The sequence below is a fragment of the Patella vulgata genome, chromosome 6, assembly GCF_932274485.2.
Source record: "Patella vulgata chromosome 6, xgPatVulg1.2, whole genome shotgun sequence".
NCBI lineage: Eukaryota > Metazoa > Mollusca > Gastropoda > Patellidae > Patella > Patella vulgata.
Window position 1 is genome coordinate 71,550,046 of NC_065884.2, and position 16,294 is coordinate 71,566,339.

The following is a 16,294-nucleotide window of genomic DNA, read 5'->3' on the forward strand; positions in this document are numbered from 1 at the left end:
GAATAAGTTAATCAATGTCTAATTAATAATTGAGATAACATTTCAGACGTAAAGAAAGACCTGCAATAGACATATTTAGCTCTTGCATAATGTATGTTTAATATGATTAATACAATGACGTCATTATTAATGTGACGTCATAATGTATGATTGATGCGAGGGTAAACGTTTTCTGATTAGACTTTGGTTTGGAAAGATCAAGTAGGGTTGTTTGCTAAATTTCGTTTCGTTTTTTTTTTTTTTTTTTTCATACACAATAGTTTTGGTTTTGTTCAGTAAATCTGAATTTGGATTGGTGAACAGGCTATGCCTATATGTAAACCATCTCTCTAATCTAGATATATGTGCACATAATATAACAATACATACATACATACATAATTACATAAATATATAACATATAGGATACATAATTACAGACATATAGGATACATAATTACATACATATAGGATACATAATTACATACATATAGGATACATAATTACATACATATATGACATATAGGATACATAATTACATACATATAGGATACATAATTACATACATATAGGATACATATAGGATACATAATTACATACATATATGACATATAGGATACATAATTACATACATATAGGATACATAATTACATACATATAGGATACATATAGGATACATATAGGATACATAATTACATACATATATGACATATAGGATACATAATTACATACATATAGGATACATATAGGATACATAATTACATACATATATGACATATAGGATACATAATTACATACATATAGGATACATATAGGATACATATAGGATACATAATTACATACATATATGACATATAGGATACATAATTATATACATATAGGATACATAATGGACTTTTTTTATAAGTATTTTAGTTAAGTTTTAGTCTTAAAGGACAATATTTGTGCCAGTCATTATCACATATGTGATAGAACTGGTTAAACACATTCCAAATATAATTTTATTACAGAGATCATTGCTACGATAGCTGTGGAATCAATGTTTGAACAATCGGAAATGACGAACGCAAAAGGAAAACACAAGTTATTCCTCTATATAACTGACTGAAGTAACGAGTGATAACAGATACATGGGCGAATTTCTGCTCACTAATAATTCCTTCAATATCCATGGCTTTATCAATGGACAAAAAATGTTGAATGAAAACGGATTATCAAATAAATTGACAATTACAACATGTCAGTATAAATACTACATAGTTTCAAAGTTTAAAGATACATTTATAAAGAGTTGGTCATTCTTGCTATAATAATTCAAATATAGATGATAAAAAAAGAAAACATTAAAAATTTCTGTCAAATTATTTTATGCTGAACAGAGTTGACACTGTTGGAAGTTTGGACTAGAAATAGGCATCAACTGTGTCCGCGCCGTCTACAAGAATTGCCGATCGTTTGATTGACAGACGATAACTCCACCCACATGTTCTCGATTATCAAGTAATATTCTCAATGGCTACGGTACCCTCGATTGGCAGGCCTTTCAGCTTGTTCAATCATTTATTGATTTAATCATTAAATGGACGACTGTTAAATCCAAGATGTATCCAAGTTATTCGAGGGTCTACATGGTTGATTTCGGTCTTGTTGTGTAAATAAAGGTCTAATTAATAATTTCTGTAATATTTAAAGCCTATAGAAAGACTTGCAATAGACAGATTTAGCTCTTAAGTAATGTATCTTTAAAAAAAAAACGTACTTATGGTACATGAGTGACAAACATCGAATTATCACCCCAAGTCGTTAATCATCCACTTAAAGGCGCAGTACTTTAAACGTGTTACGCGCTAAATACAAACCCGTCGATTAGAGATTGATTAAAAAGAAATGAAATGAGATATAACGTCCTACTGTTCTGCTCCTAACCTGGGCTAATGAAGACGGGCATACGCCATACAGTGAGAGAAATTTTGCCCGGGTAGCGACACTATCGCCTACTCTTATAGCGAATTCCAACTGTCAAGGGATCTTTTACGTACACGCCAATGCGTACACGGTACCTCGGTGTTTCGCCCAGTCCGAATGACTAGACATCTGTCCTTTTCCGGCCCTCCGTCCTGCACCACTTACAAGGGGAAACTTACAAGAGAGGTTTAACGGCCACTCGACACAAACTAGGTCATTTCGGGACCAACATATGGTTCAATTTTATTTCCATAATTCGCTTGCGCGTAGGGGTCTTTAGCAGTGGGAGGAAACCGGAGGTGTCGTACAGTGTACAATGAGGGAAATTTATGAGGCGCTATAGTCCACTATATCGGCCGCTGTCCGGGCAAAATATCCCTCATAGCACACTGCATGACGTATACCTGTCTTCATTAGCCCAGTAGGAGCAGAACAGTAGGACGTTAAACCCCATTTCATTTCATTTCATTCTCTAATATTCAAGTAAACCAGACAATTTTCGAGGTGTAAATTCTCTTCAGATTCCCCCCAAAATTACAATATAAGTGATGCGGTTCTTCTATACGTACTATTAAAATCGTACAAATTCCACATCCAATTCGTAGATGTTTGTGAAAATGTCACAAAATCAGCAATACAAAGAAGCCGGTTCGAGAACAGGGACAAAAACAAATCTGTCACAAAACTGTGAAATAATTACAATGGCTAGTTACATTTTCTTAACAACCATCTTAGAATTGTGATTTAACACAACCAAAAAAACACAACCCAAGATATTGTTATTTGGCTTTGACACGTCCGCTAAAATAAGTCTCGTTTCTTTATCAAATATCACGTCTTTATGTTTTATCATATGGCGCGGATTCAATATTTGTATCTATAAAGGGTGGGGGGGGGGCGAGTAGTCTAATGCATACCTGCGATAATAAGATATGTTATCTATGCAAGACATGGTTCGACCGCAAGCAGGGGCGGGTTGGGCCATCGGGGCCGGTCGGACAAAAAATGAAAAAAATAACTTTGTCCAATTCGTCTAAAAACCTTTTTCTGCTGAACATTATATGTGTGTGTGTGGGGGGGGGGGGGCGTATCGGACCGGCCATGGAGCGATGATGATCATGTTGTATGTGGCAGGTGGCTTTAACAGGCCGCCACGCCATCACTGGAGTCTGGAATGGGCTGGTGGTATAATAGACTTTCTGGGCAGGGTGTGATGGGTGTGGGCCAGAATTCGGAATCCTGCATAATATGGCGATAAATTACTTGCAGGTTGTAATTGGTTGTAAATTACTTGCAGGTTGGGGTTTTGGCCTAAATTAATCGATTTATGAGATATATTATTTGACAGAGATTATAATCAGATATGCCACCAAATCACATACTTTGGGTTCAATTTTTAAAATTTTCCCGCGGCGGAAAGCCCCCGGACCCCCCGTCCGGGCTCCGCGGTCAGTAAAAGGGGCCTCTCCGACACGGGAGCCCGGGCCGGTCTCCGGCCCCAATCCGCCCCTGACCGCAAGCTTCTATTTACTTTATGGAGGGGGGCTATTTGTAAATGTGTGCGCGTTGAATCATATGGTCTGTCATTGAGTCAACTGACGAGGTTTCGATTCCCCGGTTGTACGTGACAAGGAGTAAGTCGCCTGTCCAACCTCATGGGTCCTCTGGTTTCCTCCCACTCCTAAAGTCCCCTACGCGCAAGCGAATTATTGAAATAGAATTAAACCATATTTTAGTCCCGAAATGACCTAGTTTGTGGCAAGTGGACGTTAAAAAAGAGCGAAATATGAGGCCCCGGCGATTAGTGAGGTCTTTAACTTTTGCTTGTGCAGTTTAATTGAAATAGAGATACTAGTCCTTACTAGATAATGTAAAGGGAATTTGCTGAAAATTTCAGTCAAATTGATCCACTCTGAACCCAGATTTTAGCGACTGAATTTTCGGCCTAGCATCTATCATCATTACCAAAGTCGGTAAGATAAAAAAAAAACTTAGTCTCGATTATCCATTTCATGATTAAATCAAGAATGAAAGTGGAGCAGCAAATGGCATTCTAATCCAATAAACATAACAGCCTAGCGTTGACATGGAGAGTTGATTATGCTAATTAATAATTTAGAAAACATTTCAGGCCTAAAGAAAGACTTGTAATATGCAGATTTAGCTCTTGCATAATGTCTGTTTTATATGAGAATACTTATTGAACTTGGAGCCAGGAGTTTTGATATATGTAAGTCGTTCTTAGAAAGACTAGTAATGAATGGAAGACTAGTTTATTTTCTAGTTCATCTTGCGTAGAAATATATACGTTCTTTTAACATACCTAATGTAGGTATGACATGCAATCCGGTTACTTTGAAGGTGATTGTCGTGAGACAGGTGTAAACATTTTAACAGGTAATCCATTTTAATAAGATGAATTAAAAGCTGCGCCATAAAGGTGTGATCCTACCTGACTAATTAGGTCATCTAACTAATGTTTTAAAGCGGCAGTATATATCTGGTCGTTTTTGCTATAATAGTTCAAAAACAGATCATCCAAAATGAATATACTGAAAATCGCATTACAATTATTTTATTCTGAGCGACGTTTGAAGCTTTGCCACAGATTGTGTTTGCTATAATAGCTCAAAAATAGATAATAATATATACAAAATTAATATACTAAAAATCGCATTCCCATTATTTTTTTCTAAGCGACGTTATCCTTGTTTTAAGTTTTGCCATAGATTGTTGATTATCGTAGCAACGTTACTTGTTAATCGAGACTCTAGTCGTTCGTCTGGGACAAAAAAAACGAGATCCAGCGCATGAATTGGTGTGCAAAGGAACCCTTGACTGTTGGAATTTGAAATAAGAATAGGCCACGACGTCGCTGTTCAGACCAAACTACCCTCATAGTACACTGTATGGCGTATGCTCGTCTTCATTATCCAACCTCGTGGGTTTTCTCCGGGTTCCCCGGTTTCCTCCCACTGCTAAAGACCCTTACGGACGTTTGGACGTTAAACCCCATTTCATTTAATTTCATTTCTATCCAACCGATTGTCCAAGAAACGGAAGTATCGAACAGTAGGACGTTCAACCCCATTTCATTTAATTCCATTCCATTCTCCTATCGATGGGTTTGTATTTTGCGCCTAACACGTTTAAAGGAATACATCTTTAAATAGTACAGAAACGTATCTTAATGATGCATTCAAACGGACACAGTAATCGACTTGGACTTGCGGTCAATGTTTGACTAGATACAGTTCTTGGTTTTCTTATAATAAAATTTTCTTTAGTGGATTAACTAGGCCTCATCTCTAAACAGTGGATTAACCAGACCTCATCTCTCCACAGTAAAAGTCTAGATCCGCCTCTTTTACAGATCAGTCACTGGTCGTCTGCTTGAAGAAGTATTTACAACAGCGGCCATGTTTGTTTTTCTTACATATATGATTTAGTTTCGTAGCATTTGTTTACACGCGATGAGTATGATTTACTGTGTGTATCCAGGAAAGAAACTTTTCTTTTGATCTCGTGTGTGCGCGAGTAATTTAGAAGGCGGTCTCGACTATAACAATCCGTGGTCAATATGAGTAGTAGCTCATTTCGCTACCTCAGATACATATCAATGACTATCATGACAAGTTCGTCAATCTGCACTGACGCCATTTCTATATTTCTTGTGTCGTCTGCTGCGGCCTTCCATTTAGCAGGGATACTTATTCCGGGCTGGTGGAATGTTCCAGGAACGCCTACTGCCAACCTCACCACCAAATATGGAGTCTGGAGCACGCTGACTTGTATGGAAGGAGAATGTATGGAAATAGAAACTGATACATCTGGAAAAAATGGTAAAACTTTTATTTTTCAATTTTATTTCTCGCTCGTTCAATCACCACCGTCTGTGTGTGAAATAGCTTTATTTAACGTCCGCTTTCACTGAGGTGATATCGCAGACAAGTTACCGTCTGTTAATTAAATAAATCAAATAACTAGAATGATTTAATGAATGAAATGGGGTTTAACATCCTACTGTTCTGTCCCGAACCTTGGTTTGTCGCGCCATTGACTAAATGAAGGACCTTATGATACAACGCGCACGCGTTAAACAATCGGGTATGCAACCTGCCATTTGGCCCAATAAATATGACCGTTAGAACACAAGAACGAATGACTTAAACCTGATTTGATCAATTTATTTCCACGTTAATTGACTAAACGACCCATATATGGATGATCTCGCGAGAACCTAAACATTTAATAATTTTTCATTCGTTATTTTGGCCGAGAAAGTTCATTGGGATTTTCCGACGTGGTTTCCCCTTGTCAGTGATGCAGGACGGGGGGGAGGGGCAGCTGTCTAGTCCCTCGGATGGGACGAAAGCCCGAGGTCCCGTGTATACATGGGCTTGCACGTAAAAGATCCCTTATAGTCAGAATTCGATATAAGAGTAGGCCATACTGCCACTGTCAGGGCAAAATTTCCCTAATAGCACAATGTATGGCGTACGGCCGTCTTTATTAGCCCAGTTCGGAGCAGAACAGAAGGACGTTAAACCCCATTTCATTTCATTTATTCTGTAGTCAGATAGTTACCCATTTCTAGTCTTGTTGTTTAAACTTCTCGACTCGTAAGTGAACTGTGATTCATTCACAAACTGTAAAAACATAATGGCGGAATTCACTATCTTAATTCATTCAAGCGTTGTATTTTAATCTCAAGATAAGAAATCATTATTGTAAAAAAAAAATGAAAGTGGGGTTTTCTTTTGCTCGTTTTGAAAATAATTTCTTTTCAGCATTCCGATATTTTTATCTGATTGATCGGATTTAATATTTTAATAGAATAAGTTGACTGTAATATTTTTATCTGAACGATCGGATATAACATTTTAATATAATAAATTGTCTGTGATATTTTTATGTGAACGATTGGATAGAATATATTTTTATAGAATAAGCTAGCTGTGATATGTTTATCTGAACGATCGGATATAATATTTTAATATCATAAGCTGGCTGTGATATTTTTATCTGAATGATCGGATAGGATATTTTCATACAATAAGTTAGCTATGATATTTGAACGATGGGATAGAATATTTTAAAATAATTAGGTAGCTGTGATATTTTTATCTGAACGATCGAATAGAATATTTTGATATAATTAATTAGCTGTGATATTTTTATCTGAACGAGTGTTGATATTTGTGATATCAAAAATGACGAGCAGGAGATTTTATTTATCACCCAACCCTTTCTTACATGCACAAATAAATAGATATAATTCTTTGCTATAGATTTTATTTGACAGTTCCTTTCATGTAAACCAATATCTCAGTAGAATATGAAATCGGATACACTGTTTCAATATAGATTTGTAATAAGGTAGCTAAGATTTAATTGAACTATGTGATTGAGATCGTGTCTAGTCGCTAGGATGGCACGATAAACCGAGCTCCCATATACACGTTGGCTTGACATTTAGACAGGGGTCACGGTGGCTAAGTGGGTAAGACGCTGGCTCGCTAGCCTGGAGGTCGGGTGTTCGATCAAGTTCATCCAGATTTTCCGGCCTGGTTTCCCCTTGTTAGTGATGCAGGACGGAGGGCCTGACAAGGAGAGCTCTAGTCGTTCGGATGGGACGAAAAACCGGGGTCCTGTGTACACATTGGCGTGCACGTAAAAGATCCCTTGACAGCTGGGATTCGATATAAGAGTATGGGCGTATGTCTTCATTAGCCCAATTCGAAGCAGAACAGTAGGACGTTAAACCCCATTTCATTTGACAGTTAGCGCCACGGTCCCTTTGCATATTACAACTGGCCGGGCAAAATTTCACTGTGGCATGAAGCTGTCTCTTTTAGCCGAATTAGTGTAGAAAACTAGACAATTAATCCCTATTTCATTTCATTTGAGGGGACCGGGTGGTTGAGTGGTTAGCGCGTTGTATTATAAGGTCTGTCATTGAGTCAACTGGCGAGGTTTCGATTCCCAGGTTGTACGTGACAAAGAAATGAAATGAAATGAAATGGGGTTTAACGTCCTACTGTTCTGCTCCTATACTGGTCTAATGAAGACGGGCACACGCCATACAGTGTGCTATGAGGGAAATTTTGCCCGGGCAGCGGCACTATCGCCTACTCTTATATCGAATTCCAACTGCCAGGGAATATATACACGGGACCTCGGTTTTTCGTCCCATCCGAACGACTAGACAGCTGTCCTTGTCAGGCCCTCCGTCCTGCAACACTGACAAGGGGGAACCACGCCGGAAACGTGACAAAGATTATTACTGTCTGTCGAGTGGACACTAAACTCCATTTCTCTCTCTCCCTCCCTCTCTCTCTCTCTCTCATTTCGGGGGTGGGGGTGGGGTCGATGGCTGATTGGTTAGCACGTGCGCGCTGTATCATTAAGTCTGTTATTGAGTCAACTGGCGTGGTTTCGAATCCCCGGTTGTACGTGGCAAGGAGTAGGGGCGCCTGTCCAACCTCGTAGGTTTTCTCCGGGGCTTCCGGTTTCCTCCCACTGCTAAAGACCCCTACGCGCAAGCGAATTATGTAAATAAAATTAAAAAACATATGTTAGTCCCGAAATGACCTAGTTTGTGTCGAGTGGACGTTAAACCCCATCTCTCTCTCTCTCTCTCTCTAGATATATGTAGACTACTAAACTGCAAGTTTATTGACCCGTTTCGCTGACGTCATGAAATTCTTGATGCTGTGTAGATTATTGGTAATTATCGGTATTGTTGTCAGACACCTTCAGGAGGTACTTCGGTTAATTGCCAATTGTTCTAATGTAAATCATCTATAGATCTTGTAAAGTGATCTAATCTTATATCGATCTGCACTTGAGTGATTGAATTTGTTAACTTTGATTCCCCCCATTACAGTTTCATCGTTGGCCTGGTCAAGACTTGTTGACATAGCTGCCCTGGTAACTGAGGAGGTGGAGCAGTGGACGCTCAATGTTTGAATCCTAAACTTGTGTGTGTGTTTATTCGTTCGAATTGGACGAAGAACGGGGGCCCGCTTGTGACTTATATGAAAGAAATGTAGGCGAAAATCTCGCTTCTCGGGCAAAATTCTCGTACAAATAACGTTACCCTATGTTAGTCTCCAAGTGACCAAGTCTGTCAATGAGTCACATGACGTGGTTTTGATTCCCATTTTGTACGTGACAAGCAGTTGGATTGCTTGTCCAAACTCATTGTTTTTTCTGGTCCTACAGTGCTACCCCACTGTTAAAAAAGTTTAATTGAACCATGTTTTAGTACCGGAATAACCTAGTTTGTTTTTTAAGTGGACGTTTTTTAAGTGGATGGTTTCCTCCCACTGCTAAAGATCCTTACGTGCAATCGAATCGTTGGAATACACCTGAACCATCTGTTATACATTGTTTTAATTTAAAAATTACACGAATAGAAGTTAGAAATTACATGAATAGAAGTTAAAAATTACACGAACAGAAGTTAGAAGTTAGACGAAAGCATGTTAGAATTTTGAATACCGCCATAGAGGAGTGACCGTTGAAACAGTAGAATTTTTACGGGGGGAATTAATCGTGATGCCCGTTGCACGCGTTGAACAGGTGCGTGTTTAGTAGGGGTTAAATTACTTAAAAATCGCTTGGGCGGATTTTTTGGTGCTCGTTGAAGCTAGGAGTGCATGCCCGAGCAAGTTCTACTGTACCTGGCTTGTGTCGAGTGTACGTTTAACCTCTCTACTCTCTCTCTCTCTCTCTCTGTCTCTCTCTCTCTTTCTCTCTCTCTCTCTCTCTCTCTCTCTCTCTCTTTCTCTCTCTCTCTGTGTGTGTCTCTCTCTCTCTCTCTCTCTCTCTCTCTCTCTCTCTCTCCGTGTCTCTGTCTGTCTCTCTCTCTCTCTTTCTCTCCCTGTGAGTATTTATTATAGCCCTTGTAACCTGTGTTTGATGTGACGTGTAACTTGTTGATTATAATTGATATGATATTAAATTCTCCTGGTAGATCTTCACGTTATGTTTAATATCCTTTTACAAACTGTTGATTCGAGTGTTGTAAATTAAAACATTTTGAATCTAACTCCATTATATTTAGAGTAGCATATTAGTTGATTTATTATACACATCAGTAATCTATTGCTCTCTGTTTACCCAACTTCAGTTCTTTCTTTGGCATTGAGAGAGAGAGAGAGAGAGAGAGAGAGAGAGAGAGGGAGAGAGAGAGAGAGAGAGAGCGAGAGTAGAGAGAGAGAGAGAGGGAGAGAGAGAGAGAGAGCGGGAGAGAGGGAGAGGGAGAGAGAGAGAGAGGGAGAAAGAGAGAGAGAGGGAGAGAGAGAGAGCGAGAGAGAGAGATATGGGTTTAACGTCCACTCGACACAAATTAGGTCGTTTCGGCACTAACATATGGTTCAACTTTATTTCAATAATTCGCTTGTGAGTAGGGGTCTTTAGCAGTGGGAGGAAACCGGAGGACCCGGAGAAAACCCACGCGGATGGAAAGGTGACTATACACCTTGTCACGTACAACCGGTGAATCGAAACCACGCCAGTTGACTCAATGACAGACCTTATGATACAACGCACAGGTGCTAACCATTCGACAATCCAACCCCTACACCTAACTTATATATTGTAGTAATACATAAATCATTAATAAGTTCTCCAATCTTTCAGCTCACTTTTAACCTTCCTTTGATGTATTATAAAACAATATTGACCAAATAAACTATATATAACACATAGTTATAGACGAACAATTACTGATTTATTTAGGCGACGTTTAGAAGAGTATTCTCTCAACGTTATCAAGCTAATATACGTCCATAAATATCACCCGCCATTTTTATTTACTTTAATAAGTAGTAAATATAAGTATATGATATGAACTAGTGGGGTGTATTAAACATTATGACGTCACATTAATAATGACGTCATTGTATTAATCATATTAAACATACATTGGGGCCTGAATTGTTATATAAACTTTTAACTAGACATTTATTAACATGAAGAGAGAGAGAGAAATGGGGTTTAACGTCCACTCGACACAAACTAGGTCATTTCGGGACTAACACATGGTTTAATTTTATTTCAATAATTCGCTTGCGCGTAGGGGTCTTTAGCAGTGGGAGGAAACCGGAGGACCCGGAGAAAACCCACGAGGTTGGACAGGCGACCCTACTCCTTGTCACGTACAACCGGGGATTCGAAACCACGCCAGTTGACTCAATGACAGACTTTATGGTACAGCGCGCACGTGCTAACCATTAACCCTTATTAACATGAAAAGACATTAATCAACTCAACTCTCGATACCATCTTATGTGTTCGATTTTCACTGGATTTGAATCCGATCAGCTGCCCAACGCCCATTGATGATTAAATGCAAAATTGGATAATCGAGACTATTTTGGGGGTTTTTATTTAGTAATGATGATCGAGGCTATATAGGCATAAAACTCAATCGCTAATTCGCTAATATCCCAGTTCAGAGTAGATCAATTTATCTGAAATTTTAAGTATATTCCCTTTACATTATCTAGTTTTTAACAATTATAGTGAGAACTGCCAGCTCTTTATCTAATCTCCCATAATGTATCTTTAATAACTTGAATTTGAGAAGACTAAGCTAATCGTATCATTTTTTGTTTCGTTCCTTATGCGTCCACATTTATTGTGGAGGTATATCGCCTAGACCATAGGCCGATGGTGTGCCTCTCCGTCGTGCGTCTACAATTTCTTGTGAAATGAAATGAAATGGAGTTTAACGTCCTACTGTTCTGGACCGATTGAGCTAGACGGATATACACGCCATACAGTGTGCTATGAAGGAAACTTTGCCCGGACACTCTTTTATAGAATTTCCACTGTCAAGAATTCCTGTACTTGTATGCCAACGTGTATACGAGACCTCGGTTTTTCGTCCCACCCTGTGAACATCCTGCACCAATCATGTCCTTTATCGTTTCGTATCTTATTTGTTCACAATTTCTTGTTAAAAGTCACACTTCAGAACCTTACCCTGTGTTCTTTATTTAAAATTTCAGCGGTTGTTCAAATGATCATAAAGTGACAGTCAAAAAAATAAATAAATAAATAAATAAATAAATAAATAAATAAATAATGCATATATAAATATACATATATAAATAAATAAATAATGCATATATAAATAAATAATACATATATAAATATACATAAATAATACATATAAAAATATAAATAAATAATATATAAATAAATATACATAAATAATATATAAATAAATAAATAATGCATATATAAATATACATATATAAATAAATAAATAATACATATATAAATAAATAATACATATATAAATAAATAAATAATACATATATAAATATACATAAATAATACATATAAAAATATACATAAATATATATAAATAAATATACATAAATAATATATAAATAAATAAATAATACATATATAAATATACATAAATAATACATATATAAATAAATAAATAATACATATATAAATATACATAAATAATACATATAAAAACATACATAAATATATATAAATTAATATACATAAATAATATATAAATAAATAAATAATACATATATAAATATACATAAATAATACATATATAAATATACATAAGTAATACATATAAAAAATATACATAAATATATATAAATTAATATACATAAATAATATATAAATAAATAAATAATACATATATAAATATACATAAATAGTACATATAAAAACATACATAAATATATATATATAAATATACATAAATGTAAATAAATAAATGAATAAGTAGATAAATAAATAAATAAATAAATAAATGAAAGTGATATCAGATACTTTGCTGTAGATTTTATTATATGCGTTTAACTATATTTAACTGTGCTCTTAACCTGTGTCAGTTAGTGTCTCCAACAGCTTATCAGATTTTTTGGGGTTTGTTTGTTTTTTAAATATCATTGCTATTAAGTAAAGTGTCAGTTTTGTTGTCCAACCACATTCATCCTAGGAAACATGAGCTGTGAGCGACAAGTTAGATAAACATTTAGACTTGATGATATAATAATCAGGTCTTATAGTTTTGAAGGACAACTGTTAAACCAATACTGAGCTAAAATGGATTGTTTTCTTCATAAAAAAATCCCTAAAATCTTTATTTTATTCTAAATATCGGTGACCTTAAATGTAACTCATGTGCAGGATTGGGGGTGGGGTGAAATGAGGTTTAAACCGACTGGTCAATGACGACATACTGACTGGGGAACAGGTTATATCGACCTATATAAGTTATATAGTCCTATATATAAATATATAAATTAATGCGTTCGGGCTACGGACAAGTAAGTTTAGTTTGCTAGTTTTGAAGGTCAATGTTATGATGTTAAATTCCATGTCGTCAATGTCAAGCCCATTTTCATTCGCTGACAAGGAGCCACTGTGGATCAGTAAGTATAAGGTGCGGTGTTGGCCAAGACATTTCCTCGGAGGGGGTAGGGGCAAGGTTCCCCCTTGTCCTTGGTATTGGACGGCGGGTCTGACAAAAAAAAACATCTAGTCGTTCGGATAGGACGAAAATCTCACGTCCCTTGTTGTACACGTTGGTAGTTGGAATTCATATCCTTGGTGATGAAAAAGTTACATACAGTGAGAGGCATCCAAACCATCTCACGACGGAGTTTCCCGCCAAAATATTTAAAGGAACGGAACAGGTTCGAATATTGAACCATTCGCTGCACCTGTATCAAACATCTACTTTAACAATAAAAATGAGATTTCTTGTTGCATTTTAATAATTATTACTGTTTATTATTCAGCATGGTTACAAGTTACCCAGGTGTTCGAGACTGCAGGAGCAGTCTTGTGTTTTGTGGCGCTTCTAATCTACATCTCCACAACATTGTTACGTGAGAAATGGAGTTATATCTTGAAACGGTTGTTTGTGTGTCTCATAGCTGGAGCCGGTTGGTACTCTATTATTTACAAACTTCACGTGCGGCCTCTGTTTCCACGTGGAAGATTAAATATAGGTCGTGATTGGGTTCGCCGTTACTCGGCTATCCCACTCATATATCATACACAAGGCCCAAGGAGACGGGGCACAGGGATGGGTTTAAATATTAAGGCATGTGATTGTTGCCGAGGATTGTGTTAGGAATGGGTCTACACAGGCCCAAGGAGAGGGGGTACAGGGATGGGTTTAAATATTAAGGAACGTGCTTGTTGCCGAGGATTGTGGGTTAGTGTTAGGGCTATAGGTCTACCGTTAGGGTTAGTACTAGCCTTGTTTACATCCAGTGACCTTGATGAAATCTGCAGCTGGCCTTAATGCAGTGTTAGGTCCAAATATTCAGACACGTGATTGTTGCCGAGCATTGTGGGTTAGTGTTAGGAATAGGTATAGGGTTATCAGGTGGCCTGACTGGGGGGGGGGGGTGCTAATAGCTAGTGGGGGGGGGGGGCATAAATATCTATTTTACAATTCGTTTCTCATCGGTATGGTCGGTATTCGGGCCGCAGAGCCACTGCTCCGATCCCTGGTGTCATTATTTCAATAATTCACTTGCGCGTAGGGATCTTTAACAGTGGGAGAAAACCGGAGGACCCATGCAGGGAAAACCCACGAGGTTGAACAGGCGACCCTACTCCCTGTCACGTACAACCGGGAAATCGAAACCACGCCAGTTGACGCAATGACAGACCTTATGATACAACGCACACGCTCTACCCATTTGACCATCCACCCCCACCCCACCCAACTGGAGGTACCGTGTTCGATCACTGCGTTGACCGAGACAATTCATCGGGATTTTCCGGCTTGTTTTCCCATTGCCAGTGGTGTAGGACAGAGGGCCTGGCAAGGGACAATGTATAGTCGTTTGGATGGGACGAAAAACCGAGGTACCATTGGTGTGCACATTAGCGTGCACGTAAAAGATCCCTCTACAGTTGGAATTCGATATAAGAGTAGGCCGTAGTGCCGCTGCCCGGGCAAAATTTCCCTCATAGCGTATGCCCATCTTCATTAGCACAGTCGGAGCAGAACAGTAGGACGTTAAACCCCATTTCATTTCATTTTAATAACACATTACATTAATTACTTTTTTTATTTTTGTTTTTTTGCAGGTGTGGCTATTATTATTGGTGTGGCCGTTTTCGTTAAAAAGTCTGCCGGATTAACGCGTTTTAAAGGTCGGGGTGGTCACGTGGAATGGCCGATTGGGTTGTCTATATTTAGTGCTGTATTGTGTATTGCGGACTCTGTGTTTGTAGGGCTGTCATTGAGAACGCCCAAGATACCCGGACATAACATGTTCCTGTAGACATCCACCACGAAACATTAAAGATACATTATGTTAGAGTATCTCTACCACTAAACATTAAAGATACATTATGTTAGAGTATCTCCACCACTAAACATTGAAGATACATTATGTTAGAGTATTTCCACCACTAAACATTAAAGATACATTATGTTAGATTATTTCCACCACTAAACATTAAAGATACATTATGTTAGAGTATCTCCACCACTAAACATTAAAGATACATTATGTTAGATTATTTCCACCATTAAACATTAAAGATACATTATGTTAGATGTGGATAAAGAGCTGACAATTCTCGCTATAATAATAGATCATGTCCACCACTATACATTAAAGATACATTATGTGAAATTTAGATAAAGAGCTGGTCGTTCTCGTTATAATAGTTCAAGAAATAGATAATAAACAATTAATATATTGAAAATGTCAGTAAAATTACTTTATTCTGAAGTTTTGACAAGAAATGGAGAAAATAGTCTCGATTGTCGAGTACCATTGCTAACGATAATAAACGAAGACCAGTTCTAATATCTAAATAATAAGTTTTATAACACATGAGAACAGAAAAAAGACCTGCAATAGACAGACATAGCTCATTCTTAATGTATCTTTAATGATGTTTTAGTTTTTTTATGATGAATTGTGCTCGAGCGTTACTGTGTTATGAAAGTGACAATTAGCAATGAGATAAAGTTAGTTAATTTAAAATATGAAATGTCACAGCGATATCAGTCATGGGTTGTGTGTGGGTAAGTCAGTGCGCTTTTCTGTGTTTTTTATTTTTACATTTACGAATTCTTCATATATTACGTTTCCCGTAAATTGAAATCGGAATTTATTTCAACCAAAAGTTAAACTTCGCTTATTTCGTCTTCGTATATCCGTCTTCATTCAGCTGGTTGTTGCAGAAATGTAGGATAGGCCGCGAGAGAGAGAGGGGGGGAGAGAGCGGGTGAGTGAGTGTGTGAGAGAGAGGAAGAGTGAGGGTGAGAAAGAGAGGAAGAGTGAGGGTGAGAGAGAGGGGGAGAGACAGAGAGGGGGAG

At 37.6% G+C, this 16,294-nt stretch overlaps 1 long non-coding RNA gene across 1 annotated transcript; it reads left to right on the forward strand.

Annotated features, from left to right (window-relative positions):
- The first annotated feature begins 5,374 nt into the window (after positions 1–5,374).
- LOC126825540 (uncharacterized) lies at positions 5,375–16,294 on the forward strand. The gene is made up of 3 exons (XR_007682037.2): positions 5,375–5,786; positions 13,740–13,886; positions 15,049–16,294. It is a non-coding gene; the product is annotated as an uncharacterized LOC126825540 (long non-coding RNA).